The sequence below is a fragment of the Dermacentor andersoni genome, chromosome 11 (assembly GCF_023375885.2).
Source record: "Dermacentor andersoni chromosome 11, qqDerAnde1_hic_scaffold, whole genome shotgun sequence".
NCBI classification, from domain to species: domain Eukaryota; kingdom Metazoa; phylum Arthropoda; class Arachnida; order Ixodida; family Ixodidae; genus Dermacentor; species Dermacentor andersoni.
In genome coordinates, this window is record NC_092824.1 from 63,015,021 (window position 1) to 63,027,956 (window position 12,936).

Consider the following 12,936-nt stretch of genomic DNA (forward strand, 5'->3'; position numbering starts at 1 on the left):
GGTACCCATTCTGTCACCCTAAGACCGACAGTGCAGCATGCGAGGTCTGCGGCACCGAAGAAAATATCGACCACCTGCGGTGCCACTGTCCACGATATGCCCCAGAAAGACAAGAACTTGCCAACGCTCTGCAAAAACTGGACAATCGGCCGCTTTCTGTGCAGGTGCTGCTGGAGAACCACCCCCATCGCTCGTCGGCCCACAAAGCGCTGAGGGCGCTTTTGTGTTTCTTGAGGACGACGAGCTTGCGCGAACGTCTGCGACTATTAATGCAATTTCTATAAGATCACACGCGTCAGCGAACTCACCGCTGATTTCCTTCTTTCCTTCCCTCCTATCTATCGCTGTCATATTTGTTTTACCCTTTCCCATTCCCCGGTGTAGGGTAGCCAACCGGACGTTATTCTGGTAAACCTCCCTGCCTTCTGCTTTTCTCTTCTCTCTCTTTGTCAGTCTAATGGTCCAACGGTTATCTACACTGCGCATTACATGACCTGCCCAGCGCCATTTCTTTCTCTTAATGTCAATTAGAATATCGTATATACCCGTTTGCTCTCTGATCCAAACCGCTCTCTTTCTGACTCTTAAAGCTATGGCTAGCAGTCTTCGTTCCATCGCTCTTTGCGCAATCCTTAACTTGTTCTCAAGCTTCTTTGTCAGTCTCCAAGTCTCTGCCCCATATGTCAGCACTGGTAAAATGCACTGATTGAATACCTTCCTTTTCAATTATAACGGTAAGCTTTCACTCTGGAGCTCACGATTTTCTGCCGTATGCGATCCAAACCATTTTTATTCTTCTGTTAATTCCCTTCTCATGGTCAGGGTTCCCTGTGATTAGTTGACCTAGGTAAACGTACTCCTCCACAGACTCTAGAGGCCGACTTGCGATCCTGAACTCTTGTTTCCTTGCCCGGTTATTTATCATTATCTTTGTCTTCTGCATATTAATCTTCAGTCCCACTCTTACACTCTCCCTGTTAAGGTCCTCAATAATTTGTTGTAACTCGTCTGCAGTGTTGCTGAATAGAACAATGTCATCGGCAAACCGAAGGTTGCTGAGGTATTCGCCGTCGATCCTTACTCCTAAACCTTCCCAGTTTAATAGCTTGAATACTTCTTCCAAGCACACAGTGAATAGATTGTGTCTCCTTGTCTTACCCCTTTCTTTATAGGTATCTTCCTACTTTTCTTGTGTAGAATTAAGGTGGCTCTGGAATCTCTGTAGATATTTTCCAAGGTATTTACGTAAGCGGTCTATACTCCTTGAATACGCAATGCCTGTATGACTGCTGGTATCTCTACTGAATCAAATGCTTTTTCGTTATCTATGAAAGTCATACAGAGAGGCTTATTGTACTCTGCGGATTTCTCGATAACCTGAATAATGACATGGATGTGATACATAGTAGAGTATCCCTTCCTGAAGATAGCCTGTTCCCTTGGTTGACTTGAAGTTCAGTGTCGCCCTTATTCTATTGGAGATTATTTTGGTAAATATTTTATATAATACTGGGAGCAAGTTAATAGACCTTTAACTTTTCAGTTCTATAACGTCTCCATTTTTGTGGATTTTTGTGGACAATGGAAGGAAAAAAAATAATGCAAATGATGCAAAAAAGCAATTATGCAACACTGCATCATCTATAATGGCCCCTCCCCGCCAATTTCAGAATATATAAATACGTAAACCGTATATGTTGACCTTAGCTGCCGCGTCGACTTTAGTTTACACACTTTTCCTTTTCCTTTCTTTCTTTTTTTTTTGCCTGCATATACGTAAATGATTGTTAGTTGCGGGTGGCGCCTAAGTTTATTTAGATTTTTTTAAATCATCCCTCGTCTTTAGGGGCTTGGTCCTGAAGAATTTATCCTATGTAGCGAACAGCCTTTTAGAAACGTTCGACTACTCTCGTGCAGCGACAATAATTGTCCATGGTTTCTGCACAATTTTTGAATGCACCTCATTGCAACACATACCCCTATGAGAATTCGCACATTGAGATATTGCTATCCAAAAATCTTAGCGCGAATAAATAAAATATGGATTGGGGTCGGTATTCGCTGTTCAGCAGTTAAAACAACACGGGTAATACACGGCTCACTTAACTATAACAAATAGAAGTTCGTGCAAGGCCGCATAGCAGCTAAAAATGAATGAAATAAATTATAAATGCAGCCGTTTCCAAGTTTTCGATGCTCACATGCGTAGCTAGTGGTTGAACATGTGGTTTACTAATTTACTCAGAAGTTCTCCAAAATATTAGTTTTCTTTTGATTCATGTTAGTTTACCAGTGTCCATGGTTTCTGCACAATGTTTGAATGCACCTCATTGCAACACATACCCCTATGAGAATTCGCACATTGAGATATTGCTATCCAAAAATTTTAGTGCGAATAAATAAAATATGGATTGGGGTCGGTATTCGCTGTTCAGCAGTTAAAACAACACGGGTAATACACGGCTCACTTAACTATAACAAATAGAAGTTCGTGCAAGGCCGCATAGCAGCTAAAAATGAATGAAATAAATTATAAATGCAGCCGTTCCCAAGTTTTCGATGCTCACATGCGTAGCTAGTGGTTGAACGTGTGGTTTACTAATTTACTCAGAAGTTCTCCAAAATATTTGTTTTCTTTTGATTCATGTTAGTGTACCAGATCTAGCTGCGCAAAGCTGTCCACCGAAATTTGATTTTATTCGCCATATCATCTAAAGATTTAAAAAAAAAACTAGGGCTACCAAACTAGGGGCGTATAACGTAACACTATTCCATTCTTATTTCGATTCCGATCTCCTGACGTCAAATTTACGTAACCATCGACGAAAGCATCGGGCGGTGACCCGCAGCCGCGTTGTTTGAACAATCCAATCAGACTCTCTCCTCGTTTGTAAGAGTTCACTTTTGTTTGTTTCGAAGGAAAATAGCATTGTCCACCTTGACAGTTTGTTTTTTAATTTTCAAATCTAGTTGGCTGACAAGCGAGGAGCGCGCAAAAGCGTAGAGTGTTCCGCTGGGTCCGAGCTAGCGCAATCAAAATAGGTAGCCGGATGAGGAGGTTGGTGTCGCCGTCTGCGATTGGCCCACTTAGCCGTCTGCGATTGGTCCGCTTCCCCTTACTTAGCTTGCGGTGGCTGGTCAAAAAACCGCGGCGGTGTGCAACAGAAGGTGGACGGTGCCGCAAAAACGGATCCTCAGCGAGGATGAGGAGGTTGGTGTCGCCGTCTGCGATTGGCCCACTTAGCCGTCTGCGATTGGTCCGCTTCCCCTTACTTAGCTTGCGGTGGCTGGTCAAAAAACCGCGGCGGTGTGCAACAGAAGGTGGACGGTGCCGCAAAAACGGATCCTCAGCGAGCAAGAGTTGGCTGAGCGATGCCGTATACGTTCCGAAATGGCTTCACAACCCTATGCTGCCACGCAAAAAAAAAAAAAGAAAGTCTTTATTATACGCAGAGACATTCATTTTCCCCGGCCGCTCTGAGTAGCTAGTGCCAGAGCGGTCGGTGGGCAGCCGTTTTCCATTTCTTTTGGAACGGGGCTGTCTACGGCTATGCCGAAAAAAAAAGAAGAAATATCAGTTTTCTTCGGCATATTAATGCATATTGAGAGCGTACACGTAACTCGGACGTGGTCGAGTTTTCGCGTTTTTGTGACGTCGCGTGATAGACAGGCGAAGTTGGCGCAGCCCGGAAAAATTTTACCCAATAGCGGAGGCCTACTGGCGAAAACAGCACAGAATCGGGAATGATTCTTTTTTTTTCGTTTCTACGGCCTAATCATGCATGATCAATATGTATATACATCATATAAGATGGGGAGTTTTCGCGGTTTTTCTGATATCACTTAACAGACAGGCGGAGGGGATGGGTGGAGGTGCTGGCCCGAAAAATATCTGACTAATCGAGGAAGGCTAGTGGCAGAAACTACATATGAACAGACTTTGATAGTCTTACGTTTTAGTGCCTCAGGTTGTAGGAGCGGCTGACGAGTGCCAAAGGAACAGAAAGTATACTCACAAATAGGTTTGCATGTATAACGGCATTGATATCTGTATTATGCATGCACGCAGAATATGTTTTGGGACCGCTGATGCAGCGAAAAAAGAAAAGGACTTATTTTGCGGTGGAGAAATGCGACACCGTGCCACAACAAACAGCAGGTTTTATATACCGACAGGCGCCATAAAGCTGTCACGCGACAGAGCGTGAGTCTCAAAGAGATAGATGAAAGTGCGCGTTGGAGCGCTAGAATAGGAAAATGGCCAAAAAGCCGTACATTTGTAGCAGTAGGGATATTTATAGCGTTTGTTGCTTTGTTGCGTGATTCCGTAGAGGAAGAAGCCTTCCGGTAACCGGCACAACTTCAGGGGTGTATATATATATATATATATATATATATATATATATATATATATATATATATATATATATATATATATATATATATATATATATATATATATATATATATATATATGTTTTACGGATGGTTATAGGTACACACCGATTCAATATTAATTCATGTCGGACAATGACATACGGGGTGATCCTTTTTTAACTACTACTGAATTAAAAAAAAGAATTGCCTGTGGCAGGTAGCATAATTCGTGCCCTCGAGCTGGATTAGATTATTCGAAGAGGTGGACATTATACTAGCGCGATAAATCGAAACATACATATTAAACTAATTGACAAAAAAATCACTTACTAACTTCTTAATTACTTTAAGGCACACAATACCGTATATATGTGAGGTCCTTCATTTTCGGGCCCCGTAGTTTTCGAAACTCGGGGGGTGCTTCTTTGTCTGGCAGCCCTTAGTTCCGGATTTTTTTTTGTAAGTCCTACAGCACACTTAACACAAGCAGGCGTCTCCTTTTGGAAACAAACGTTCTGCTTGAAGAAGCGAAATCACTCACAGGTGCGCGTAATGGCAAAGAGAGCTGCTCGCAAATCATCTGAAGAACAGATCTCTACAAATCCCTTTGCCATGCATTATACATACAATTAAACGAAAGCACATTAACGAAAACAACAAATAGGAACGGGTTTGGCGATCTCTTTTATAAATCTCTCAGATTTTTTTATAACGTAGGAAGAAGTACAATAAGAAGTGCACAGCGGCATACTTCGTAGGAGGTGTAGCGTTCTTTTCTTATCCTACAAACTCTTGGGGACGTACATTATTAGCATACGCATTTGGAGCACATCTTCGTCCATCCAAGACCCGTCGGGCCTTTCGTCCTTGTCTATTGTAGTCCTGCTTTGCTGGTTCATAATACACGCTTTCGCGACAAAATTAATAGAACGCCAACTAGACGAACCAGCCGGCTTTGTTTAAACGTATATAGGTATACCTGACCTAACCTAACATAACGTAGCCATACGCTTACCCTACTACGTTATAACGCAGCCCCAGGGCAAGCATTCTCTCCACGCCAAAGCTCCCGTTCGCAATGCGCAGCAACGTCGGCGCATGCGTCAATTCGCTTTCTACGGCGCATTAGCGCTGTTAACGTGCATGCGACGCGCGGGAAAGGCGATGCTATGCGTCACTGTCGTATTCACGTAAACGCGGCTGCTAAACAAAAAGAAAACAAGCAACAAGCTTTCGTTCGCTCAAGGTCGGCAGGCACGGATTATGTTTTACCTTTGTATATGCCAGTCTTCGCCCGAGTGTTTAAGGGAATAATGAGGCGTTCCCTAATCCTAACCTAACGTTCTCGCAAAAGTGCCTCAACGTGACCCCGATCGAGAAGCCGCAGAACTGAGAGGGAGACTTGCCTGTCCAATGCGTCGTGGCGCAGCAGAACCTCTCAAGACGCAACGCCCCCATGCTCCCTCTAGAAGTGGCCTCGAGTGGTCGACCACCGTGGCTTAGTGGCTGTGACGTCGCGCGGCTGAGCACGAGGTCACGAGTTCGACTGCCGACCACCGCCGCCGCAGCTCGAAGGGGACGGAAGGAAAAAAAAAAGCACGATTCAATCCCCTCTGTGAAGGCGGATACCAGCAACGCGTGTGTAGCACAAGACAAAGAGGTGACACAGAATTTCAGACAAAGGCACGAACACATTTATCGTCTTGATCGTTGGTCGTCGTGACAAAAAGTACGCACACAAACATTTATTTCGTACATTCGTGTCATACATTCGTTATACACGTTCGCTACATACACTCGTGTTTTCCCTTTCGCGATAAACTGAGACCCAGAATTCGAGACCGAAATCACCGCGCCGACTGACAGTGGGTCAGTGCCGTCAGCGGCTTGGCGGAGGGAGGGGCAGTATGGGAACGCTGGCACGATGAGCAGCAACGGAGCCAGCTGTGGAAGAAGACGAACACGCGAGCAGTGTGGCACGACCCATTGCTGATGATGATAGTTTTTGCTCGCACACGTGAACATTTCACGGAACCCTTGCCATAAACAGCTTTGCTGTAAAAAAAAAAAGAAACGCCACGTACCCACGCGCTGTGTACACGTAAAAGAACCCCGCGTGGTCAAAATTAGTCTGAAGCCCCCCCACTGCGGCGTGCCTTATAATCATATCGTAATTTTGGCACGTAAAACTCCGGAATTTAATTTCAGTTTTTAGTTTGCCTCGGAGCGGGAAGACATCAGAAGAAGAGCCTATTCGCGAGCGCACATCTCGTCTGATGATCAGGGTCACCTTGGTTAATGGGTGTACGGTGCTCACCGTAACTCGCTCCTCTCGTATTTCATAGAGTCTGGCCTGGATTCTATGTCGTAGGAGATAAAGCAGAAAGCAGCCCCTGGAGCCACTTTCGAATGAAGACGTTTTTACTTTCGCCTAGAAGCAGCGTCTGCGTCTGCTACGCGCGCAAATGAAAGGTGGTAGTGCTCTCAAAGCAGGAGGACCAGTACCGCTCGCTGCGAGCGCGTCTTCGCTTGTCGATTGATTGATTGATTTATCGATCGATCTATTGATTGATTGATATTGGAAATGCTCGAGATGTTGACAAATTTCCTCGCCGGCTTTTGCGCAACATTTGATTGTCAAATGAACGTACAGCAACATGAAAAATCAGCAAATGCGCGCGCGCGCACACACACACACACACGCACACGCACACGCACACACACACACACACACACACACACACACACACACACACACACACACACACCTGACAAGAACTTATACCTCTGTCACACGGCACGTGTAATGATGTTATTCACAGTAAATGACATTCACACCGAATATCACGGGTGTACAAAATGGCATTCGCAATTGATGGCGATGTTTATCGGCACCTCGCGCACGCAGGCCCCACTTGGCAATCCCCACGTATACTTTCAGGTTGCGTTTCGCCCTGCGCAAATCGGTGAGGTGGTCTTCCCACACTTTCAGCAGCGCGCGCGTCTCGTCGTCGGTCCAGTGAGCTTTTCGATTCTCAATCTCCGCTGACGAAGCTGCAGAGTTGGTTTCTGTGGTTGGCGGATAGGCTTCAGGGCGGCATCACTTTGAAAACAATATGCAGAAATGAAAAAAAAATATATACAGACGAGCGTTTGTAAACATGGCTGACAAGAGGTGCTAGCGTCCAGTCGGAGACTAGGAATAAGAATATTGCTGCACAAACTACTTCAACTATCGTGCTGCACGTCATAAAATTATTAAAAAGTTCGTAACGGCAATTATGACAACCTTTACGCTGTTTACGTTTCGTTTTAACTTATCGATTTCGCAATTTTTTGCCAAGCCCCTGTCGTCGAGATTACACAAGTCACGCTTGCGTGAGTTCGGGAAACTCGTTCAGTGGGCGAATGGCATTAGCTGTGGATGTCATTCACTATGTCCGTGCAAAAACAACAAAAATGGCATTAGGACGTAATCTCATTCGCTGCGAAGGACAGTACACGTGCCTTGTGACAGGAGTATGAGCGTCGCCACGCTTGAATTGATTAGCAACGCTTATAGTGCGTCACACGAGACACTTGGTACAACGTTCTTGTCCCCCGAGAGGAACTCAAAATTCTCTGTTACTTCCCGTTGCAGGCGCTTATGCTTGTCTTCTTTAAAAATGGCAATTTTGGTGAATATTTTGCCTCTACGAGTGTTTCCAAGTGCCCAAACTTTGAGGTTTCTGGAAGTAGCGGACTTATTTTAGATGCATATCTCTCGTCACTTACGAGAAGAGCAATCTGCATGAGCTATCACCATCTCTGCTTATAGCGCACTGCTGCTTACCAGTGCCGACTACTGTAGACAGTGACAAGTTAGGAATGAAGTACGTCGAATTGATTTTATTGCTTCAAAGTCATTTCCCAAAACAGAGCGAAATGAACAAGCTGAAAGAGAGCACACGTTTTGTCGTTTTCGTTTGTTTTCTCTTTGCAGGCCGTTGTTTATCTCGTGGTGTGTTAGTGATATGAATTAAGAATAGATTCCTAGCCAAGCCCCCTACTAACCCCCCCCCCCATCACCCCATCACCCCTTCACTAAAAAAAAACATGCCCGACGCGCTCACCTTTTACCCCCACGGGTGCATCAGAATATAGCGTCCATACAAGTGCCACCAGCGAGGAGAGGAAAACCTCAATTTGTCGAGCAACCATGAGCACGCCGTGGCAGCACCTCGCCCGCACAAACCGCCAATATTTCTCGAGTAGAGGCACGAAAAACACGCTTCGTAGCAAAAAAATGGGTGATTTGTTCGAGTGCGGGATTAGAGACGAGCTTCGCCTGGCTTCCTCAGTTAAGTACTTTTACGTCAACACTCCCGACCCTTCCAGTGTGCGAGCGCGCGCCTCCACCAAGACGATGCAGCTCGAAAGACTGAACGAACGGCCCGGCTGATCCCGCCGCAACGGATGTCGCTCGCACTTGATGAAACAAAATGCTATGCACCCTCATCCCCTCCCTACCTCCGCCATCAGGGTAGAAAGTTTCGCTAGAGTTCAGGAGGGAACCGCGCTAATGACATGGACACAGAAACAAAATATACGAAGAAATAAATCAAGAAAAACGTATCACCAAGAAAAATAATATATGACTAGAATAAGCGTCCTACATGTACCCACGTAAATAATAGATGTCCGTGCCAAATGTTCAACAAAAAACACTGTTATACGCGCACAGACTTATGCCATAGTCCTAAAAGCAGCACTCAACCTAAGTACTGTGCGCAAGGATCCACAAATCAAATCAAATTATTTTAGGTTGCCGTACCCAAGAAGAATGCTTGTGGCTGTCAAAGCACATCTCTGCTTAGCGAGCCATGATCACGTACAAAGCTGTTCCCGCCTGGACATGAATAACCAGTTAGCCGATTTCATCACGCTATGAGATTTCGCGACGAGCAAGCGCGTGAGCAAGGCGAAGGCGGGGACACGGTTGCGAGGTATATAAGGAACGAGAATGGGAAAATATTTCCTAGGTATAGCTTGTGGCACTAAATACATTTCTTCAAAAGGGACAGAAGAAAGGAAAACAGTAAGCGCCAATCGTAAAGGCGCTTTACTGTCTTCATTTCTCCTGTCCCTTTTCAAGAAATGTATTTTGCGCCACAAGGTATACCTAGGAAATCTAAGCACCAACCAGCCCAAGAAAAAGTTCTTTTGGAATAGGACAATAGACGAGACGATTCACTGACGCAGGCACCACACGTTCCCTTTGGTGGCATTTGCACAGATTTTTACACCTTTTTTTTTCACAGCTCCGTATTCCGCCCGACCTTCCACGACGTAACTGCACCCTTCTAGTCCGTCTGTGGCTTGGAGTAGCACTTTCAAATGCGTTCTCCTTTCTTATCGGAATTGCCAACAGCCCACTTTGTGACTCCTTCGGGTGCAACGAAACAATCGCACACCTTCTCTGTTAGTGCCATCGTTTCAACCCGTAAAGAGCAGCCCTCTCACCTACCCTAGACCAACTGGACAAGCGCTCAATAACGGAAGATAACATCCTTGGAATTGGCCAACACGACCCGCTATGAAGGCGCTGCTGCGTTACTTAAAAGACACGGGTCTTTGTGACAAATTGTGACTGTGCACTGTGTGACGTAAGATTGGATGCTGACACTGCGTGACGTAACATTGGATGCTGACACTGCGTAACAGTAGGAACGCCTTCGCAGACTACATGACGTGCGTGTGTGCGCGTGTGTGTGTGTATGTGTGATTTTTTTTATTCCTTTTTTATCTCACCTTATAGCATCCGTTTGCCCCTCACCCGGTACAGGGTAGCCAACCGGAGATAATCTCTGGTTAGCCTTCCTGTGTTTCCTTTGCGTTTCTCTCTCTCTCTCTCTCTTGCACGGATGCGACAACCGGGCGTATCGTACCACATTTCTAGCGTGTCGCATTCACGCTAAGGGCGCTCATGCGTTAGGAAGATGAATCGCATTGATGCGACCGGGGAGGGTATAGTTCGAGGAGGGGTAGTCTCTCGTTGCGCACGGAAACGCAGGCGTATTTTCACTGAGGCGGAGAGACGGCTGTCGCTGTGAGCTCTGTTCCACTAACTAGCTGAATGCAAATAGCCAGAAACAGGTACCGTCTTGTTTCGGACGGATGGGTAATTCATCAGGTGTAATTGCTTTCGCATAGTACTCGCCGTGATGCACTTAAGATTGCGATACGCTGCGGTCGCATTCATGCAAACGCAATTAACTTGCCACTGCGCTCTTGACCTGTCACTGACCGTCACCTTCAGTCACAATGTACACATCTGAGAACGCCATTTTTTTTGTTGCCAGTTCTGTGCAGCAGCGGCAACGAAGAAACCGCGGACATTGACGCGCGGGTCAAGTGGTTCCTCTTCTTACACCCTGCGACTTCAGAAGTGCAGATTTTTGGGCTAGTTGGTTCGTTGCATCAATTGAAGTCATAGCGCTGGATTCACAGGGACACGTCCTGTCGTCTTTCATGTCCCTGTCAATCCAGCGCTATGAGTTCAATTGTGGCGACTTCAGTTTACTCTTGACTGCACAGTATTGCAACGGTGCACGACCGCTTTACTAAAGGTACAACCATGCATGTTGTTCAGGATGTTCGAGGTGTCCTGGCCCGTCAGCAATGGTCGAATAAGTCGTCGTAATTCCTCCAGCCAATAAGCAATGCACACGTGCTTATAGAGCGGCGGACGATTCAATTCCAACGTGCGGCGGGATTCACTGAAATTTCACCTTGAACACCCAGCTGCGGGGGTCATGGAATCGAAGGCAATGAGAAAGCTGACGCTCTTGCCCGCGAAGCGCCATCGTGTGCCCCAAAAATTGCGAGCCCCCGAAGAGTTCGCAGCAAACTAAGAAAGCAATCCGCAATCATTTTCGGGCGCTCCACAAAACATCCCATCAAGGCTGTGTGGTTAAATGACTTACATGTGAAGAAGCTTTTCTACTGTATAGCGTTAAGGCTAACTACGCTTGCACCCAGGCTTGGTTACTTAAAACTGATCGACCCGCTTCACCGCTTTGTGCCTTATGTAGAGGGATCGATGACGTAAAAATACCTCGTCTGGTAATATGCGCAGCTTAGCGCGGAAACAAAGGCGCTGCTTCACAGTCTATGCCAAAGACGAGTCTTACACAGGCTAACTTCGGAGACGTAGTGTTCCCTATAAAAGGGCCCACAGTAATCAGGGCAACGTACTTGATGGCAACGTACGAAATGCTCAGGCGGAACAATTGGCAGCTGTAAGCACGTCAGGCTAATCCCGCCCGCTGCTGCTGCACATCCTAGTGATTCAACTTTTTTTTCCCCCCGAGAACGGCGAGAAAACAGTCCGTTTAATAAGTCGATATTTATTTCTTCCGTAATTACAAGGACACGAAAGAACGTGAACTAAGCATTCCCCTACTACCTTAACTTTATTTCAACGGAGAGTCCGACCATGCCTCTGTATCAAGTATTCTACCCTAACGTAACTACTCAAGCTGAGGGTTGGCTGTGTGAACGTTTGCGAACGTTTATACCGACAAGGATGTGTGGCCAGTCCACCGTGTACGTCTTGCGGTCGCTAGGACACACTTCAGTACCTGGTATTGGAGTGTCCCGCTTTCATTGCGCGACGCATGTCGCTAGTGTGGGACTACCACCTCCTTGGCCTGCGGCGTACGACACATCGACGAATGTTTGTACCCCAGTGGTTGCGCGTCTCGACTCGATCAGGCTCATCGCACTCTCCGTACTTTTCTACAAGTAACTCACTTACGTTCACGCTTGTAGCTTATTTCTGTTTTCGTATAACAAGAACTCGGACGTTATTTCTTCTATTTTAACGTTCTTTAGTAGTGTGACCTACTGTGCGATGCCTGCACTGTGTGTGTTCTGCTTTATTCTTTAAGATTCGTCATCACGCTCTTTCTTTTCTCTCTCCTCCACTCCTTCCTATCTTCCGTTTCTATAGCTTGTCTCCTCCTTTTTGAAGAGTAGGCAGGCGTGGTGCCCCTTCCGGTGGCAGTTGGCAGACTGCTCCTCGCTTTCCCTTTCCTGTAAAGTGTATATATGTTTCAATGATACCTTGGCACATTTACTGACGGTGAATCATTACCATCATCATCATCATCAACAACAACAACAACGACTTTATTTCAAATTTGTTCCTCTTACAAAGAAAGGAGGAAAACGATTGGACAGGAACAAAAAGCGACAGCAAAGTGGCTTGAGGAGCTCCCTGCCCCTGTCTTGGTGTAGAGGATAACAAGCAAACCATACAATTTATGCAATCAGCATAATGAATACAGGTGAGCAATGCATTTAAAAATGTAATTTACATTCCTGCAAGGGACATCACGTCAAAAGAACGCATTCTTGATATAATTATTTCACATACAAAGTAAAGGCGTACATAGTGTAACACGTAAAAAAGAACATTGAACTTAAATAAATTAATATTCACTAACATAAATAAGGTGTACTACAGTCAAAGATGTAGGAATATTAGTTGAACAAGAGATACTACATAACACTTTA